General features: G+C 44.1%; 1 non-coding gene across 1 annotated transcript; it reads left to right on the top strand.

Annotated features, from left to right (window-relative positions):
- Positions 1–14261: 14261 nt before the first annotated feature.
- Positions 14262–14334, top strand: TRNAS-CGA (transfer RNA serine (anticodon CGA)). The gene has a single exon. It is a non-coding gene; the product is annotated as a tRNA-Ser (tRNA).
- Positions 14335–20092: the final 5758 nt, after the last annotated feature.

The raw sequence follows: 20092 nt of genomic DNA, 5'->3' as shown, positions 1-20092 counted from the left end.
GATGCTAAAATGGTTTCAATGTGGCTTTTCCACGTAAGGTCGCTGCAGAAGAAGAGCTCTACGTATTTAGAACAGGAGGCAAGCTCAACGTTAGTTTCGCCTAATGGGTAGGACGTTTGGAGTGTGGGAGTTCGATTAGTAAAAGACATGAACTTAGTCTTTGAGCAATTTGGTGACGTTGACCTATAGGCCGCGTGCACCGCCTATAGAGGCGCCACTGATAGCCACCTAGCGGGCGCTTCCAACAATACGCGTGGGAGCAGTAGCAGACGACAACGCTTTGCAGCAAGGGTGACTGAAGTTCGCGGCTGCGATTTGTCCTTGGTTCGGGCGCCAGACTGCTTCTTCTGCGGTGACAGCTGTAGGGAAGACGCAGATCTCTGTGGGAGCGGGTATGAACAAGATGTTACCGGTGTTTGGGGCAACATGGTCCACATACGCGCCAGGTGCGTCCCGCAGACAAACGCCATGAAGACCATTTACATGAAGTGGAGCTCATGTAAACTAGCCGACAAATTTTGTTGAGTAATGCGATGTCTCGACCGTTTTTTTTTTCTTTAATTCTACCCTTGCCGTAATGCTGCTTCTGTACCTCAATAATAAGCACCCGTCGTTAGTGCAGACTTAGATAACAAATCCGCACGGTGCGATGTCTGCATATGCCGCGGTGTGATTTTTCTGCCGATGAATACATGTGACGCCGCCGAATAAGTGTAGTGAAAGTCGCCTGAAGTAGAATAATTGCGAATTTATTGATAGAAACGCGTACACTATAGTCAACGAAGCCACCAAACGCACGGGTTAATAAAAGCGCGTGTTAGCGCTGTACCGCCGATGAACTGCCGTTCGCGCTGCAGTTTTTGCAATTTTAAATTCCCTAAGGGAACTGCTTGGAAACGTACAAAGCTATAGTCTGACTAACATTGCAGTACTTTTTTTTAAATGTTACTAGAGAGAAGGGCCACATGATATATTTAAAGGCAGAGCAGCGCCAGTCAAATTAGATACAGCGCTGGCGGCAAGGCCGGGTTTAGTCCTATATGCGGCGTAAGCATAATAAGAAATAATTCAGCTGAGTGCAAAATTCACTTGCAAGAAGCGACTACGTTGTGAAACAAACAAATCACTCGGCGTGTTAAGTCTGCTCAGACAGCATCAAGGTATGATGACGTGACGCCAACTACTCAGCGAAAAATGGATCAGCGAAAAATAGAACAAAAATACCATATGCAGTAACTATTAGCAATTCTCGCCCTGAGCTACCTATTTTCTAAACACATTTCCCAAAAATCCACAATATCTAAGGTGCCCTCGGGCGAAATGAATAAAGCTGTTAAAGAAGCACTTGCTTGGTGTCATTCCGATAAGACACAGCGTGATTTATACCCTTTACAAACGAGGCAGGGTGAAAACCTCGCAGCTCAAAAGAATCAAGAGTTATGCATGAAGCAACTAGCAACAGTTAAACATGGGCGAAGCCACGCATAAAATAAATGTAAAAACATGAAGTGCGCGACAGCTGGTGCGAGGATTTACCGGGCCACATAAAACTAACAATTTCAGTTCTTGCAAACTTCTGTAGCTTTAACATGCAAAACAATGCGCTCATGCAGTCGTGCTGCCTAGCTAGCCCAACGCGGTAAAGAAGCGGAAAACAATATAAGCGGCAAATGGCATTCCGAACTTTAGCGAAATGCCTTTCAACCGCATGTTGCACTGCAGACGAACTTCGTCGCTTACCCGTCTAACTACAATTGAGTAAAAAAATAATAATAAAAAAGAAAAATCACCGAAGCGACAAAGGAAAGGATGAGAACAAGAAATTTCGCGCCGAAGCTACGATCCATTGCCACCGTTGCTCCTGCTGATGAGGCTTTGCGGGGAATAATTAGAACCGTATCACCGGCACGTTTTCGCCGGTATTTGAGCCCCCCCACCCTGCAACAATTCTTCTTCGACATTCTTCGGAAGCTTTGGCCATCCCACACATGCGAAGGGTGTTGCTTATTTTGCTCTGAAAGCACAAATAAGACGGAGAAGCACTATCAGCGACGCAACAAACTACGGCGTGCTACGGCGCGCGGCTCGCTCCTCTCCCATGCGTTCTGCGCAAGGCCGCCACCAGTGGCGCGGCCATCGGCGTGCACGCCGCGTATAGTACCGCACCAAGCACTTACAGAGTTAAGGCCTCTGTTTGAAGAGCCTCTACAACAATTAGAGAATAAATGCCACGGTGAATTACGCAGTCATCTGCGAAAAGTCTTAGTCTGAATGAAATGATGCCTGGTAATCTTTAATGAAAATACAAAGGAGTAACGGCCCAAACACGCTGCCTCGCTTTACACTTGACGTCACTTGGCCACATGAAGAGCTAAAATTCTTTGTGATAGGAACTGCATTCTGTATAAGATAAGAAGTCGTTATCGTTAATCCATGCAATAACTATCGGATGAATGTTATGCCTCGCAAGTTCAGTTAGAAGAAAGTGGTGTGAAACACGGTCGAATGCCTTAGCTTAATCAAGCAATGTTCTGTCGATATGAATACCAGCACCTATGGATGACTGCAGGTCAACAATAAAGCCAGCTATCTGCGCGTCGTGTGAATATCCATTGAGGAATGCACGCTGATACATAAAAATTAGGTACGCTGATGCACGCTGATACATAAAAACTGGATTTATTATGCTTGAGAACCTGTGAGGATTAGTGATAAGCATCAATGCCAAGTTATGAAGGAAAAACTGCCGACGTGTTGTTTTAAGCAGGGATTGGTACTGAGCATCGCATTTTCGTATCGTTTCCATGATTCAGACTGGCTGTTTTTTGTCCGCGTTTCGATAGAGACGCTTCTTCTCGTTATTGATACTTTTGAGTTGATTATTAAACCATGGTGTGTTGTTGATGCATTTTATAGTAATAACTGGTATATACCTCTCAATTAGTCTACAAAAAGTAATCCTGGAAATGGAAAGAACCAGTTTTGCTCAAGTGTTCGTGACACGTGGGCCTCTAAATATTGCTCTGTAAACAATGATAACTCCGAAAGGACACTTGCATAATTAGCTTTTTAGTAGCATCGCATGCACTTAGACGTAACTTCTTTTATTTGGCGTTTGTGTCTGTTGACCAGTGTAGATGGTATGCGTGGGCAAGGCACGGAGAAGAGTAATATGACAACAGGAGGCGGGGCCATTAGTCAAAATTAAGTCGTGGATATTGGCTGATGTGGCTGAAAAGCGCGTGAGTCTTGTATTGAGTTCTGTAATGCTACATCTACCATCGTCGGTGGTTGATGTAATATCGAATGATTCTTTAGGCCTGGCTGGATCGATTCGACATTACTTATGTTTCTTTTTTTTTCTACATGCAAATGGTGTCTATAATGCGTTGACCATTGTACTTACCTTTCGTACTGTATTGTTCCTTTCCAAGTCGTATTGCATGAATGCGCTTGATGTTCTGTATTTTCCCCCTGTAATGTATGTGAAGGTGCTGTGGGTATTTTACAAATAAATGAATAAATAAATGAATAAATTATTTAATAAATAATAAAAACTGTAGACATGTATGAAAGTACTCACGTTCTTCAGTTTGCGAAACTAGAACAGACAGTGTGGCATTTAGTAGGACGTTCTTGAGGGCTAGTTGGTGCATACATGAGGGGAGGTTTAAACAGCGCGAAAAGACGAGGACAAGCAAAGGAAAAGCACAACACACCACGAGCGCACTTTTTTTTTGTACTGCATATTGAAGCGGGTCCTTGCCAACTGTTAGTAGTTCTCAATCTCATTGCCACGTTTCTTTCTCTGAAACGATGGCTCGCCGGCGGCACTCCATATTGTGGGTTTTACCGGTGAAGATTTCCAGATGACTTGTCACTTTTTTTTTTCGACCACCTTGCTTAAGGCCTCAAGGTGCACGCTCTTTAGTAACTTGACTGCAAGGCGTTTCTGTTTTTTGGAAAGAAGTCAGTCAGATTGAAATTAACTTTTACAGCTTCGGTGGCCTTTCTTCCAAAGGCGGCGACAGGCAGTCCTGCCAAAGCCACATTCTTTATCTGGCTGTATTATAGTGAGATCAATTTCTTTGAGGTAGTTCACCACTCTTCTTAAGGGAGATATTTTTTTTTTTTTGCTGGCGGACCACTTACGGTGCGTTGCAGACAGTTCACGCCGGCCCAGTGGCACGCTCCTGCTGCTTTTCAGGAACGCACTGGCCCACTCGTGGCACCATGGCGAGAACATCTGAGCGCTTGGGTGCTGGCTCAAACGAAAGCTTCGGTCCTTTTTGAAGTATCTTCTGCATTTCTTCAGGCAGAGCGGCGTTTTCAAGAATGGCCACAGCGTTCTGACTTCAGTACATTGGTGATTCTTCGGAGAAGACACCAGGAAGGAACCAGGTGCGCAAAGAATGCTCGAACTTATGGAGGGACAATCCAGCGCTTCAGGCAATCCGCCAGAACACGGGATTGGCAAGCTGGCAGATTGGCCGCGCACCACTGTGATCGTAGTACGTTGTTTGTTTCCTTCCCTTGTCCTCATCTTTTCGGGCTGTGTAAACCTCCCATCAAGTATGTTCCCATTATAACAAATAAAATGAAAATCAAGAAATATAATTACCGCTTAATTCGGAAACATTGCCAAGACTTCGTTTATTACGCCATGAAATTTGCTATTTCTCTTTGTTTCACACTCAACACAAATGATAACGCACTCAAGGAATGTAGTGATATTGACAGGCGAAACAAGTTACTCTTTTTTCGCCGCAATGAGCACACCACCACCTCTTGTTTGCTTGCGATCGCAGCGAAAGAAATTTAATTTTGATGAAATAACATCTGCAGCTTATGTAACGGGTACTTCGTGTTACGTGCAGCTCGCCCTCGCCATTCGGGAACGTTGCAGATAGCGGGGGCTTAACGCTTTCATAAACTTGTGAAATAAATGTTTTATTGCAATAATATGGACACTAAAAGCGAATTTTCGCAGTTTCCGTCGCCGTCGGCGTCATCGTAAGGTTCCGTATTTATTTAGGTATATATAAGCTTGGGCCCGAATAGGGCCTGCAGTATTTGTAAATAAATAAATAAATATGCTATATGCCACGACATTCTGTATGACCTGCGATACTTTCGGCTTATAGTAGCGCACCATTCTATCCCTAAATTTGCTCACACCAGGCGTCACATGCTAACAATATTATGCTCTAGAAGTTTGAAAATAACAACCCACAAACAAATGTCATGAAAGAAAGCATTGGCAGCGCATACATTTCACCTCAAATCTTCCCAGACCTAAATATTAAAATTGCGAAGCAATAACCAAGCTCAAACCTGAAAATGCTTCAAGTTTATTGGCATGGCAGTGCACTACCTCGGAAAGTTTTGAGGCAATGCATTACCCCATGGCAGCCAGGAAATTTTGAGCACCGCATACGCCGCGGCTAATCAGTGAGAAAAAAAACACATATATATTTTTATGAAGCCCTATATAACCCACGCACTCGAATATTTGCAAGCATACAACACTTTCGAGTACTTCTAGTCGCAGAACAACTTCCTTGTAAGAAAAAGAAACCAAGTTGTAACCTGTAGGCTCACGACTGTACATAAGAGCGGAAAGATGAGGTGGAACTTTATCGAGTGGTTTTCATGCTTACGTGTTCGTGTTGTGTGTACTTGACCTCTTTATTATTATTTGTTTAGGACTGAGCACATCTTTTAAGTGTAAAAGTGCAATGGCGCTGAAGTAAAATTTTTACCAGTGCGCCACAGGGAGGCTTTCTGGGTACGGAAATTGTAACTAAGACACCAGTGCACATGTAGCGCATTGTAAGGACGGATATCTCAAATGTGGTTTTACTCATACGATTTCTGCCGTGAGCACAATTTTTCCTGGTTAGCGTGAATTACAAGATTGTAACAAATGACCTGAAATAATATTAAAATAATAGTTAACGGTTATTTAATTGAAGTACCTTGTGATGGTGATTTCATGTGCGAGATTGTACGTCCATCCAATAAGTACTTCAAACTACAGGGCCATGTTATGCTCTGCAAAAATGAAACAAAAATGATCAAGCACTGATCTCCGTCTTGTAATTACACGCTGTACTTTCGAGTATGTATACTAGCTTTCCCACTATACAGTTCTTTCAAAGCATCTGATAAGCCTATATAAACAGGCATAGTCACGCTTTATGATCCATGTGATTTCTGAAGTATTCAAACCTGAATACAAATATCGTAGAAACCATGGGGAGAGTTTGTCTACGTTAAGCGACAACAGCGTGGTGTAAAGCTGCTCAGTTGTCGAGTTGATAGAATGTTAGCATTTGTAATAATAACGACAAGGTGATGGCAGGAAGAAGCTGGCAGAACGATCCCTCCCTGAGGGTTGTGTCGTGACATCGGCATGACGAAACTTGAATGGCGATTACACGATGTTACACGATGTTACACGATTTCTATGTTGAAGAGGAGTGGTGAGATGGCTGACCCCTGGAGGGTGCCTGATCTGCTCAGCTCTATTTTCTCCCATTCCTAATTTCCATCCTTGAGGATGGCGCATTGTTTGCTCAAGAAAGACCTGACGAAGGCATGGAAGGACAAGCCTAGGTCGTGTTTGGAGATGGCGTCGAGAACGAACTCATGACCGTTGTTATAAAAGGCCTTCTCCAGGTCCACACCAAAGATGGCTCTCGTGCCCTGAGTGCAGCACTCCAGTATTTCGATCTTGATAAGCTTCATGGTGTCCTGGGTGGGGCGGCCTGGCCTGAAACCTCTCATGTTGTGAGGGAAACGGTCGTTGGTCTCGATATACTCGGCAATTATGTTATGGATGGCCAGCTCGGCCACCTTCCCAACACATGTTTTCAGTGAGATGGGGCGGAGGTTGCACAAGCTCGGCGGTTTACCGGGCTTTGGGATTAGTATGACTTTCGTCAGCTTCCATTATTCCAGTAAAAAACCCGTCCCAAATCCGATTTATCTCATCTGTGAGAAACTCGATCGATGCGTCCTCTAGGTTTCTGAGAGCCTTGTTGTTAATGTGATCCGGGCGGCATGGTGACCTACCATTGAAATCGTGTAAGGCGCGGCGGATTTCACTGACATTTAGTGGCTCGTCCAGCGCTGAGTTCGGCTTTCTTTTGTATACCGCCTCATCGGCCACAGTTTTGAGCGGCAGGTACTTCTTAGCTAGGATCTGCAGCACGCCTTCTTCCGAAGACGACTTCTTGGCTTCGTGGAGCACTTTATCGAGGACACTTCTCTGGTTGGACTTGGTGCCGGATTCGTCCAACAAGTGTTTGAGAAGATTCCACTTGCCTCCCGTGCGCATCTGGCCGTCAACCAAATTGCAAATTTCGTCCCATTGCGGCCTAGACAGGGCTTGGCAGTGAAAAAAGTGGGCCTCGAAAAAAGTTCGGCCCTTTCCAGCACGAGCAGGTAGTGTGGTCCTTTCTTTAAAACACATTTTAACCCCTGTAGCGTGATTTGGCATCGCGGAATACCGTCCAATTAGGAGGTTTCTGCGTTCTCAAAAAACGAACATCCTCCCATGGACAACATCGTTAATGTAGAGTACATGCGGCCTAGTCAATATGTTCACGGTTACTCGTTCACCAATGTTGTCGGCTGACGCACCGGACATACCTATACTAACGTACTCCAGGGGAAAAAAGCATTAAAGACAATCCACACAAAAATAAATGAAATACTATACAATCCTCGACGCACACAATTCTGATAAACGAGAATGGGGGCATAGTGGGAACATTAGCAGCGTGCTAAAGATCAAGTGAATATTCAGGAGCGCAAGGCTTTAAAATTCATAACTGTAAACTTGGTGGAGAAGAAATATTTCTTGCGAGTTAATTCCAAGCTAAAAGTAACGAAAACTAGTTAGAAGAGTATCCAGCTTGGCAAAGGGGGCATTTAGTAGTTTTTACGAAGGCCTGTTGATTACTAATTTCAATGTCAGATGGTTTCAATTGTAACACAGATGATGATGAGCCTGCAGATGATGCTAATGACGATGATGATGATAACGATGATGAAGATGAGGAGCAGAAAAAGTAAAAAGAGAACTGTTGCTTGCTGCAGGCGAACCTATACTTGGGAAAATTGCCGACTATTTCTCCGTGTGAGACCCACCCCTAAAACTCGTTATAGTCTCAAGCCCGTCACAGTCCATCTGGTAACAATCATTGATAACGATGAGCAACTTGAAATGGGGCGACACAAGTTGCTTGCTATCCAATCGACGTCGATCTCCGCAGCACACGATTCTATCTCTAGCTCCGTATCACGAACGAACATGTCTCGCAAAAACTAGTTTAGAACACGTCTTGTACGCTTGCCCATTATACGAACATAAGATACTTGTCCCTAATAAGCTTTAAGAAAATGAGGTTCGTGTACTTTTACAGAATAGGTGATCCTAGGAGTTCCTGCGTCTTTACAGAATAGAAGATTTTAGGACCGCGATCTAGTGATTCTACAATGTGGAGAGCCACATAAGGGCTGCCGGTTTTCTTGACATGCACCAAGCCTGCATGACCAGTTGACAAGAATTATAAGACGAAGACCGTTTGGCTTCTGCGTGCCTAGTGGGGAAATCTTTCTTCCTCCCCGTCTTTCAGTCTCATTTCCTCGTTCACCAGCACTGGTTTGTTAACTGCCTAAGCAACTTCTATCTTTCTTCATGACCCATACGTAATAGGCGGGAGAATAAACGATTATTACTGGGCTGATATCTTTGATATCACTTTATTTACCTTAAAGATTGGTGGCCCGTCTGCACATATTCTGGGAGTCTCTTGGGTCTTGCAGCCGCTGTCGCCCTCTTGGTTAGCGCCTGCTGCGCTTTCGGGTCTACGCTGGACAACACTTCCTTCCACAGCTCAATAATACAATCTTCCATTATTTGTACTTCTGCGTTGTTTTGACAGATCCGTAAAATGCGGTATAGCTCCGCCTCCATGTGCGCATTTTGGCTCAGTGTTGTTGGTAGATTCCGTGCAGTCTTTTTGGGCTGAAGTACGCAATTATCTGTATTCTTTTCTTGCTTTATTTCTTGTTTCTTGTCTAGCTCTTTACACGGTGGCGTGTAGTCCCTTTCCCATGGCCTGTGGTGTTGTCGAATTCCATACTATTTTGGCAGCAGGTTTCGGTAATGCTCGTCCGGGGTGCTGGAGAGCTCGGGCGTCGGCTTCCGCACCTTCGTTGCCCTTTACAGACTGATGTGCTGTACAGTATATGTGCCATATGAGTCTTGCTCGTCAGAGAAAAACAATAAAATAATGACAGCGACGCACTATTGACAGACACCGAAGGGCCGGTTAGAGGCATCATGACGATAGCAGTCATTCATACAACTTGATGGTAAACTCAGAAGTAGCACATCGATCAGGGTCAGAGACCTCACCCACGCAGAGGAGACAGCCACTGCGCTCTCAATTACTTCTCTTGTAACCTAAGTACTGGCTCATACCCTCTACGGGGTATTGCCCCAAAAGCCGGTGGTTTGAAGCATGTTTATTAGATTTTTTTGAAGAAATTTTATAGCCGAGAGAGGATCAGAAAATTATACCTTACAATTTAGATTTAAAGGTGCTGTGAAAAAATTTGAGATCCAAAAACGTAATATAAAGAAGTTAAATAATAGTAATAATTATTACCTTAAGAAATTCAGCAAAGTGTTTTTTTTTTTCTCTAATAAAATTGTATACTACTACGAAAGCATCCCTGTGGTTGGATACAAGTGAAGTCGCCCCACAATAAAGAATGGTTGGTATTGTCAAGGAAAGTCGAAGTTGTCTAAATTAAAATTTAGAGTTTACTTCGTCCTAAAGATTGGCGCACGAGAGTAAAAACGACTCAATACATTCAGATGCATTACAAAAAGAACATAGAGAACACACAGCGAGACCAGATTTGTGTAAGTAAGAATTTAGATGCGCAATACGGCATCCCCAGTTTTGTACAGGAAACATCAAATCGCCTTGACGAACACCCATTGTTATACCACGGGAAGGAAAGTTGGTGCAATTCAGAAGCCGATTTTAGTATAAATATTGCGGAGTTTTGCCAGATGGATAAATTCCTTTGCCTAACCGTGGTTTCATAAGCTGATGTCGGCGAAACAGATATGACTGAGCCATTGAGGGATGCTCGTGCTGCTGCTGATGATGATGTCCTTGATGAGTTTGGCGCTTACTCACTCACAGGGATTGGCCAAGAGCCGTGTGGGTGAATCAGCCTTTGATTCATGTGCAATCCACGATGCACCGGTGCTGAAAGCAAGTGTACTTTCCGTAAATGCGGAAGTACCATTTCCGAAAAGGTTGTCAAAATTTTTGGATTTGAAGATGCTGTAAGTGCTGTACATGCAGATTGGTCAGAAATATCGGAGTCCTGACTCCTTCATCTTCTTCTACTGTTTCAATAATTCGGTGGATGAAGTAGACGAAGGATTTTCTAGCTGTCGCTAGGAAGGAAAGAAGTAGAAGAACGAGCTCCTCGGTCGGTTGCCCGTCATCGGCGTTCGATCTAGCGTTCGGTTCTCCGCCCCGGTGAGCCCAAGCTAGATCTTGCCTGGTGGTTAGCTGAGTTTTGGGTGGATTTGGCCTAATTATATTACTTATCTCATTTTTGTTCGACATATTTCCTGATTGAAGCAGCACTGATGTCTAAAAGCTCTATTGGGCAAGGGCCCAGCACTTGGTCAGCCTCCGTTTCTCCTGATGATTTGCCTTTGCAATCTTTCTTCCGCAGCGGTGTTAGCAGCATCCCTGTCGCCCTGGTGCCCTCGAACAGTGGATTCATCCGGCTGAACGACCCACAAGCTGTTCAGGCCGAGCTCCAAGCCATGACGCATCATTTCCAGATGATAAGCGATGTCCGACAATTTGCAAGAGGTGGGATAGTTTGTAGCTCATCAGATTCGACCTGTGTTGCAGACCTCCTAAAGTGCAAGACTTTCGCATCTGTCCCGGTGAGTGCGTTTATTCCTCCTCATCTATCATGAACTCAGGGCATTGTACGGGGCGTAGAGTCTTGATTGAGCCCAACTGAGACTATGGAGAAACTGTCTGATGCTGGCGCCATAGCTGTATACCGATGTAACCGACTCGTAAACAGGGAAAACGTTGCCACAAAATCGGTTATTGCTACGTTTACTGGCATGTCCTGCCCATCTGAAATAAAAGTGTGGCCACTCATTTTTAGAGTGGAACCTCTCGCTTCCCGTCCGCTTCAGTGTCGGACCTGTTGGCGTTTTGGCAATAGTGGAGGAGGCTGCAAATCAAGTGAACGCTCTCGCGCCTGTGGTGACGATCATTCCGCCAATGAATGCACTGCTGAAGCCGAAACGTGCTGCCTATGTGAAGGAAACCATGCGGTTGACTATGGAAACTGCTCGGCTAGAGCTAACAAAATACAGTTACTCGAGATAATTGACAGGCGACTATGTTCGAGGCGAGAAGCTATTGCAGTCGTCGAGGAAAGAGACTTTGGATACGTTGACGTCACTGCGAGGCAATCTACTTTGCATGAAGACAACTTGCCTAAGCTCATTGAATCAGCAGTAGAAAAAGCAATGACAAAGGCTATGCATCATATTGTCACAAGTATTACCGAATGTATTTTACAAGTGTTTACTGCGCAGATGACACAGCTGTTGCAAACAGCTGCCACACCAATCACCAAATCGATGATTATGTTGCAGAACAGGTAGCCAGTTCAGTCCTAGGACCAAGTACCACATCGGATCCAACATTTGCAGGATGCGATCCTTCTTCTTCGCGTGAGTCAGGCTCGCAGGTCGACATGGAAACGGATCATAATACCAGGCCGCAAAAGCGAACTGGGTCTCCAGTAACGGCTTCTTGTCCACATACCAAAAAGAAAAAGGGTAATCCTATTTCTCATTCTGTCATCCAAGAAAGTTCATTGCGACGGTAGTCGCTCAATATCAATTAGATCATCACCATAGCTTTTTAAAAGTGCTACAATGGTACTGTCGTTCCTTGTTCTCTGCTTCAACAGGCTGAAATTACGTAACAACTCAACTTAATCCTGACGTCATAATCTTACAAGGAACCTGGCTTACTCCTGAGAAAAGTTTTCATTTTAAAGATTTTCGATCTTTTCGATTAGATCGCTTTTCACTTGGAGGTGGTTTAATGATATTGTTATCATCTAAATTCTGTCATAAGGCGAAAATAGCTTTCAGGTTAATGCCTCCAGAATGTGAAATTTTGGCAGCGCACCTTAGCATCCCAGGCTACCGATCATTTTCGATTATAAGTGCTTATTTCCCTACGGTCATACAAAGTGCACACCAATTGTATAGTGCGCTTGCCCGCTGCAAAAATGAAGTCGTCCTTATTGTTGACTTCAACTTGCATCGCGTGTCATGGGGTTACAAAACAGATGCATATGGGACACGTGTATGGGATTGGACCATAGATAAAAATCTTTCATGCCTTAATGTCAGACGACCTACATTTCTCCGTGGGCAAGCTCGCTCAGTGTTAGATTTGACGTTTTTCTAGCACATGTGTCGCCGTTAGATCTTAGACTACGATTGATTTCTGTACAAACAGTGATCATCTCCCGGTATAGTTTGAAATTGCATGTCCTTTAACATCAGTTGAACGATAAGGCAGAATATTTGTGAAATGCAAAAAGTTTAAAGAGTGCTTGCGCTCCACCATTGCATCATTAACTAATAGTATTGACGAAGAAATTGGCTTGAATATTTGTTCAGCGTTACAGATGTCCCGACAAAAGTCTGAATTTGTAATTCAGACAGCTAAGCGTTCCCCATCTAGTCCTTGGTGGAACAGTGAGTGCACGCGAGTTGATCGAAGAAGGAAAGCTGCTTGGAAAAAACTTCTACATAATCGGAACCCACAAAATTGGAAAGCTTATCATTTTATTTCGGCAACCTTCAAACTTACTATTAAACACGCAAAAGGTGAGTACGATAAAAACCATTTGGATTATCTCTCTAAATCCAAAAACAAACGTGCTTTATTTAATTACCTTCGTTTTAGAAACAGACTCCCAATCAGCGTTAATATAGGCTCAAGCGTCTATACCTCACAGGAAATGCAGGTGTCCTTAGAGCTATTGGCTAAAGGATTGTAGAGCCGGTTCGCAACGCGCCTTCAAACTTCCGTTTTTACTCCAGCATTCCCGGACTACAAAGAAATATCCTATCCTAGAAGTAGCACAAGTTATGTTACGGTTGCCACCTACAGCGCCTGGCCCGGACGGAATAACAAATGCAATGTGAAAGATTTTCTTTCAAGAGGCTCCACGTGAGCTTATGAACTTGGTAAACTACTCTGTTAGCAATGCATCGACTCCACAAGAATGGAAGATAGCCAAAATTATTCCGTTACTCAAAAAGCAAGGGGCAGGATACACTATCGACATCAGACTAATTGCGTTGACATCAAACTTAGCGAAACTTATTGAAAGAGGGCTTCTCGGACACATATAGTGTTTATTGTCGAAAATCAATTGTTGAGTCCTTGCCGAATTGGATTTCGACCTGGTATTTAATATGGCACGCGCATGTAGACCTTGAAAATCGAATTAACATCGCGAGACAGAAAAAGCAATACGCGGCTTTTGTTATGTAAAGCCTATAACACTGGTTAGATAGTTTACACTTAAACCTGAATGCTAATAAGTGTGCTATACTTGTTCTTCCAGTAAAAACCCAGTATACATATCGCTTAACTATCATCTCGAAGATATCCCACAAGTAGAGTCACTAAAGTAGCTTGGACGAGAAGAGAGGGGGATAACCGAGGGTACCGATTTTTATTAGTCATATCATAAGAAGCCAACAAACACTGACACCAAGGACAACATAGGGGAAATTACTTGTGTTTAATAAATGAAATAAGGAAACGATAAATTAATGGAAATTAAAGTGGATGAAAAAACAGCTTGGCGCAGGTGGGAACCGAACCCACAACCTTCGCATTTCGGTTAACCCCCTCTCTTCTCGTTTATTACATAACGAGGGTGTCGAATCCGGCAACATTGATGCCTTCAGGTAGCATGTGTGGGTTTATTGACCAGTTGCCTTCACCCAAAAAGATCACGTTCTCGTGACGCCTGCGGCAAGAAGGACGTTCCACGTCCGCCGCCAAGGTATGCGAGTGATGGCGCTGGCTAACACTCCCAGGGTTCTACTAGCACACATAAATACCCAAGAAAGTGGATGGGGAAACAGCGCCGCGGTAGCTCAATTGGTAGAGCATCGCACGCGAAATGCGAAGGTTGTGGGTTCGGTTCCCACCTGCGGCAAGCTGTTTTTTCATCCACTTTAATTTCCGTTAATTTATCGTTTCCTTATTTCATTTATTAAACACAAGTAATTTCCCCTATGTTGTCCTTGGTGTCAGTGTTTGTTGGCTTCTTATGATATGACTAAAGTAGCTTGGAGTTATTTAGAACGGAAATCTTAATTGGCTGCCGCATATTGAATATATTGCGACAAAAGGAGCTCGTACAATGGACAGTTAAGCAATCTAAGAACAGGTATGCGAAGAAAATCCCTTTTGATGGTATATAATATGTACTTTCGTCCGGTGTTTGAATTTGGATGTGTTTTATTCTTAGGTGTTCCATCATAGAAGCTTCGGCCGCTGGTTTTGTTAGAAGGAGAGGCACTACGTCTGTGCTTAGGCCTTCGAAAATACGTTGCAAATGCCGTATTATACCTGGAAGCAAGAATCCCACCCATATTATGCCGATTTCACCTTCTGACCGTTCAGACTTTCTCAAGGCTATATGAATCACCATTAAAGCGTCCTCAAATAATTTTCATCTCCAATCCAGAATTATTTTTTTCCTGTTCATTGGCCCAGGTTCATAGACCACAGATTATATTTGTGCAAGCATTTCTTGAACCACTATATGTGAGAAGTCGTGATGTGCTTCCTAATAATACGCATTCACATTACCCAGAGATTAGATTCGATGACATTTTCCCGGACCACGCGAAACTACTCCCTTACGGCATCTTAAACGCCATGTTGCAAGACCGCCAAAGCACCCTAGACGCCAACATTATCATTGCAACAGATGCCTCACAGTGCGAGGAAAAAGCTGGCATTGGAATATTTTGTCCTGCACTAGACTGGTCTTTTTCTTTAGGATTGCCTGATATTGTGCCTATTTTTCTGGCCGAGTCGTTAACAGTAATCCTAGCTTTACGTAAATTAGACCAAATGATTACAACGGCTGCTATTCTTACTGACTCCCTTTCTGTATGCTCTTGCCTTACCGCTACTAATGAGCCACCCATGCTAAAACTCTTCCACTTAATAGTTCCTGCCCATGTGCAATGTGTTCACTTGATTTGGGTGCCTGGTCATAAAGGTTTGTTTTTTAATGAAACTGCCGATTCACTGGCACATGCATCACTATCCGGCCCTGTTCTTCCTATTCTACCATTGACAGCACAGATCACGGCGGCAAGATTTCGGACGCGATCAATTAGATTAGCCTTATCAAACCCATATTTGACTGCTTCTCCAGAGTATAATCACCTGGCATTTCGCGGGCATAGCGAATCATGTTACACAAAGATGCTTGAGGTCTGCCTCAGCAAATTACGCTGCCGCATTCCCTCCCTAAATTTCTATTTACACAGGTCGGGTTTGGTTCCCTCTCCCCTCTAGTCTTTTTGTAATGAGGAGGAGACGATACAGTACTTTCTTCTATCTTGTCACCGTTTTAGTGCGTTAATAAAGAGATTGTTGGAGATACCTTTTCGAAGAATTGGCCTGGTCTTGACAGAACCTGGAATCCTTTCGTTCGTGGCGTCCACTCTGGGATTCAGCCACAGGGACGCATGCTTCGCTGTCCAAACATTCCTTACAGAATCTAAAAGAATGCCCTGCTAAATTCTTATTTTTTTTTTTTACTCTTAAATGAGTTATTGCTCATTCAACATGACCTTTTATTAACAAGTAATTCCACCCCTATTCAATGCTATTCCCATATATACTTGGAAATTTATGCTCTATATTAATTTGGAATAATCCACCCATTTCTTGGCCAATCCCCCATCTTGCGTAAGAGTCACACGTGTCACAGGCTACAACAACAACAACAACCCATCTGGGAGCAGTCTCCTGTTCCCAGGAGTTTGGTTGAAGAAGCGCAGGTATCGTGTAGATATACTGTCTTATTATGCTTTGGGTGGCTGAGCATTCCGAAATTTGCGTGAGTTTGTGTTTGCATGAGAGACTATTCATAGGAAAACCGCTAAGCTGCCCTGTTTCCTTGCCCAGCGCAATATCTGTCACGTGGAAAGTTTCGATGTCAACAGTGCGCAGGGAATCAGAAAGTGCATGCATAAGCGCAACTCTTCAGGCGTCGGGATATGGCACATTTACATCTCAAATTTGTGAAAGTCAATGTAAAATCTGTTGAGTGGTAAGCAGGCCTACCAACTTCCAATACAGGACGAGAGCATGGGGCAATATTTAATATAAAATGCAGAAACAGCTTCACTCAGAAAAGGTGCACTGTCTGGCGTTATCATAAAGCAGATAATACACATTTGGATCGAAAAGAATGGTGAAAACAGTTGTGGTGCCACGCCTTCGATAACTGCGCTCTATGTACGACGATTTCAGAGACTGTTTTCTCAACTGTTCACGCCGGTACCTTAAAGAATTGTAGGGCGATACAACGTCGGATGTTACGTTGTTCTAATGTTGCAAAATTGTATGTGAGAGCATAATTACGTTCAAATAATAAAATATTCACAAATAATGCACAACGTCTGTCGGAGACGGACATATAGACTGACATTGGTATAGCCGGCTGATGCGCGCCGTCTGTACCATTGGGCCCAAGAGAAAATTGCGGCGATGGCTCGTAATGAAATGGGGGGCGTACTTGTGGGGCAGGGTTTGGTTATGGGCTAGTTTGTATATTAAAGCATCTTGACTGGCAACGCGTGCACAGACAAAAGGACAGAAAGAACGCCGAAGGCAAGCGCTGACTACCGGGTGCATTTTTATTTGAATAACAAGACTTTATAACCAAGACGCCTGGGCAAAAACTTCTCTTGTGCTTGCCTTGGTGTCTTGGTTACATATGCATGTTCTTCGAAATGAAAATGCACTCGGAAGTCAGCGCTTGTCTTGGTTGTTCTTCCTGTGTTTTCGTCCGCGCTTTAAGTCAAGTTTATTTGTGTGGCGCGGACGTTGAGGCTTCTAACTGCCAGCGTCAGCGCAGCAGTTAGCTTGGAATTTTTTTATTTCTCATCTCAGAATAATTATTTCCCTCAGGTTAACTGCTGTCGTCTGGTTCTTGGCCCATCCTCCTCAGCGGATGCATGCCACAGATGACGATCACCACCATCATCATCGTAGTCATAAACAGCAGGAGTAGCTGCAGCAGCAGCAGCAGCCAGCCGCGTTACCGTTCTTGATCGTCCTTGCTCTAAATTTTCAGATTCCGGATCAAGGAAGAGTTTCAACACGTACACTACCAGCCTGCTACCCCTCCTGCTGTCACCGCACCGCGGTTCTGCGCAACAGGAGCTTCCTCTACATTACGGAAAAATCAACTGCACGGCGATCGTGATGAAGGCTGAGGTGAGAACTAGTATAACTGCTTACAAAATTTGTCTAGGCTGATTGCCACATGTCCTTCCAAGAATAGTGTGACTGCGAAGTTGCTCGGATAGGCTAGGTCTGGAAATAGGCTCATGCACACCGCGAGCTGGCTGAAGATATCAAAAATCGCAAAAAAAAAGGTGTAAATTGTATTGAAAATTGAAAATTTATCATAAATTATCAACCTAAAGAGTAACACCAATCACAATATTGCGCAACTGATCCAGTTCACACGTGGGCTAATAGTCACATAAGCTCATGCACTAGAATTATTCCAAAAGAGAAAACTTTTAGACTAGACTGATGCTGAAAATAATATCCAAGCTAGCCATCCATTAGCAAAAAAGCACGTAGGAACTAAAAGCTTTTTGCAAACGAACATTTTGTGATTTCTACAGCTTATTACGCATTTATTCTCGTTTAACTTTGGCTCCAGCTATACGTGGAAACTGTATGAAAAAATTGCAACTTATGTTGCAACACTGCTCCGGATAATAGCGGCTGTTTTAGTGAAAGATGGCTTCACATATTTTGCAGGAAGACACGTCACAAAGCGGCCTCCCACGCCGCAAATGTCGGGCGGCCGCACCAAGCAGGCTTCAGTGGGGGGGGGGGGGGGGGGGGGGGGGAGTAACCTCCTTCACGTGGTTTGCTCATAGGAAACACAAGCATTATCGTCCCCACTGGGCCTGTCAGGTGAGTTTCCTTCATTTCCCGAGAGTCTTTGGTCACGAGCAAGCGGCGAGTGATGAAGGCTCCGCTGCCGCTCCCGTTTTTCCCGCACGGGTAGCGCTCGTGGTGTCCGGTCCGTTGTCCGTGCTTTCTTACGCTACAATGACTTCGATGCGTACGAACTCGCCGAAAAAGTTTTACTACTAAGTGTTTTAACTGTTGCAGTAGCTGCAGGATGACCAATTTCGGAAGTCCCTCTTTTACCTAGCCTATTATTGTCTTCGATGGAACTCTAAGGTATGCAAAGGATACCTAGCTGGCCTGCTCGTAGATTTAGTTTAAGTCGTAATACATGTTTTCCGTTTGCACGCGTGGTTGCCGTACAATGTTTCCTCGCGCTTTTGTCACACTGCGTATTATGGGCAGGGGTGCTTCAACCGCGGTGCGCGATTTTCCGAGGCGCAGCGCCGGTGCCACCCCTTACCTCCCTCCCCCCTTAATTCAGAATTTATTGCAATGGAAATTTAAGACTAAAGAAATTCTAGTACAATCACCGCTGTTCTCTATACTTAATGATATTATGTGGAAGACATTTTTCCCTTAAGCGAAATATATTTGCAAATATTTTCTTGATAGCTTATGCCTAAGTGGAACGAGATTTATGCAAAGTTGATCAGCGAGCCTTAGCAAAGCTAGAAAACCAATAAAAACACACGATTACGATACCTACATGTTTGGTCTTAAGTCGCACTTGCCAACCAGGATAAAATTACTGGGTTTGAAGTACCTTACTAAATAAAAATGCTATTTAGCAATTTTTGAGTTTTTTGTAATGCCGACTTAGATGGGAAAGTCGGATGGGAAAGCATCTTATTGCTAGTATATATAATGCATACTTTCCACGGTTTGCTATAATTTTCTGTTTAGCTAACTCATGCTTACCCCTCCGTTGTGTGCAATGTGCGCAATTGGTGAGTAACGAATGGTTACTGGTTGGAGACGCGGACCAAGCATCCTCAGTTGCCATTATAACCATCGCATGGACGACAATAAACTGCGGTGAAAGAAACGTAGCTACTGGCATCAAGTAAACTGCTTCTTAGCCTGATTCGTATCAGCTGAAAGACGGATTTGCCACAAGGAAGACACACATAAAAAAGGAAGCTACATTGACGAGGCAGGGGCGGCACTTCTAACGTCAATGTGGCTTTTTTTTTGTGCGCGTGTGTGTGTGTGTGTGTGTGTGTGTTTGTGTATGTGTGCGTGCGTGTGCGTGTGCGTGTGTGTGTGTGCGTGCGCGCGCATGCGTGCGTGTGTGTGCGCGCTCGTTGTCTTTGCCGCGAATACGTTGTAGGCGTGTAAATACATAAAAATTTCGCAACTTTTTTTCAGCGTTTGCGAGACACCCAAAAGTGCATCCACCAGCTGCACATTCCGTTTACAGTTCTTTCTCTGGCGTATATTTGCACCACCTCACGTGGTTGATGAGAGACACGCCAGAAAAAGAAAGACGCTCTACAGGTGTGTTTACGGTGGAAGAGGACAACGAGGCAGTTGAAAACGTTAGAGGGCCATTGCAGGCTTGACAGCAGTTGGCGAAGGACGCAATCTTTGCATGAAACAGCGCAGACGCTGCAAGAAAGAAATTGGATCAGCAACAGGCAGCGTGGGAGAACCGGCGACGAGATCATAATCACGCACAAGAGCAAACATTTGACGGAGATATGTGCGTCTAGGCCTCCTTACTAGCGACG

Source organism: Dermacentor andersoni, chromosome 5 (genome assembly GCF_023375885.2).
Source record: "Dermacentor andersoni chromosome 5, qqDerAnde1_hic_scaffold, whole genome shotgun sequence".
Taxonomy (NCBI): domain Eukaryota; kingdom Metazoa; phylum Arthropoda; class Arachnida; order Ixodida; family Ixodidae; genus Dermacentor; species Dermacentor andersoni.
This window is presented reverse-complemented; position numbering and strand designations above follow the sequence as displayed.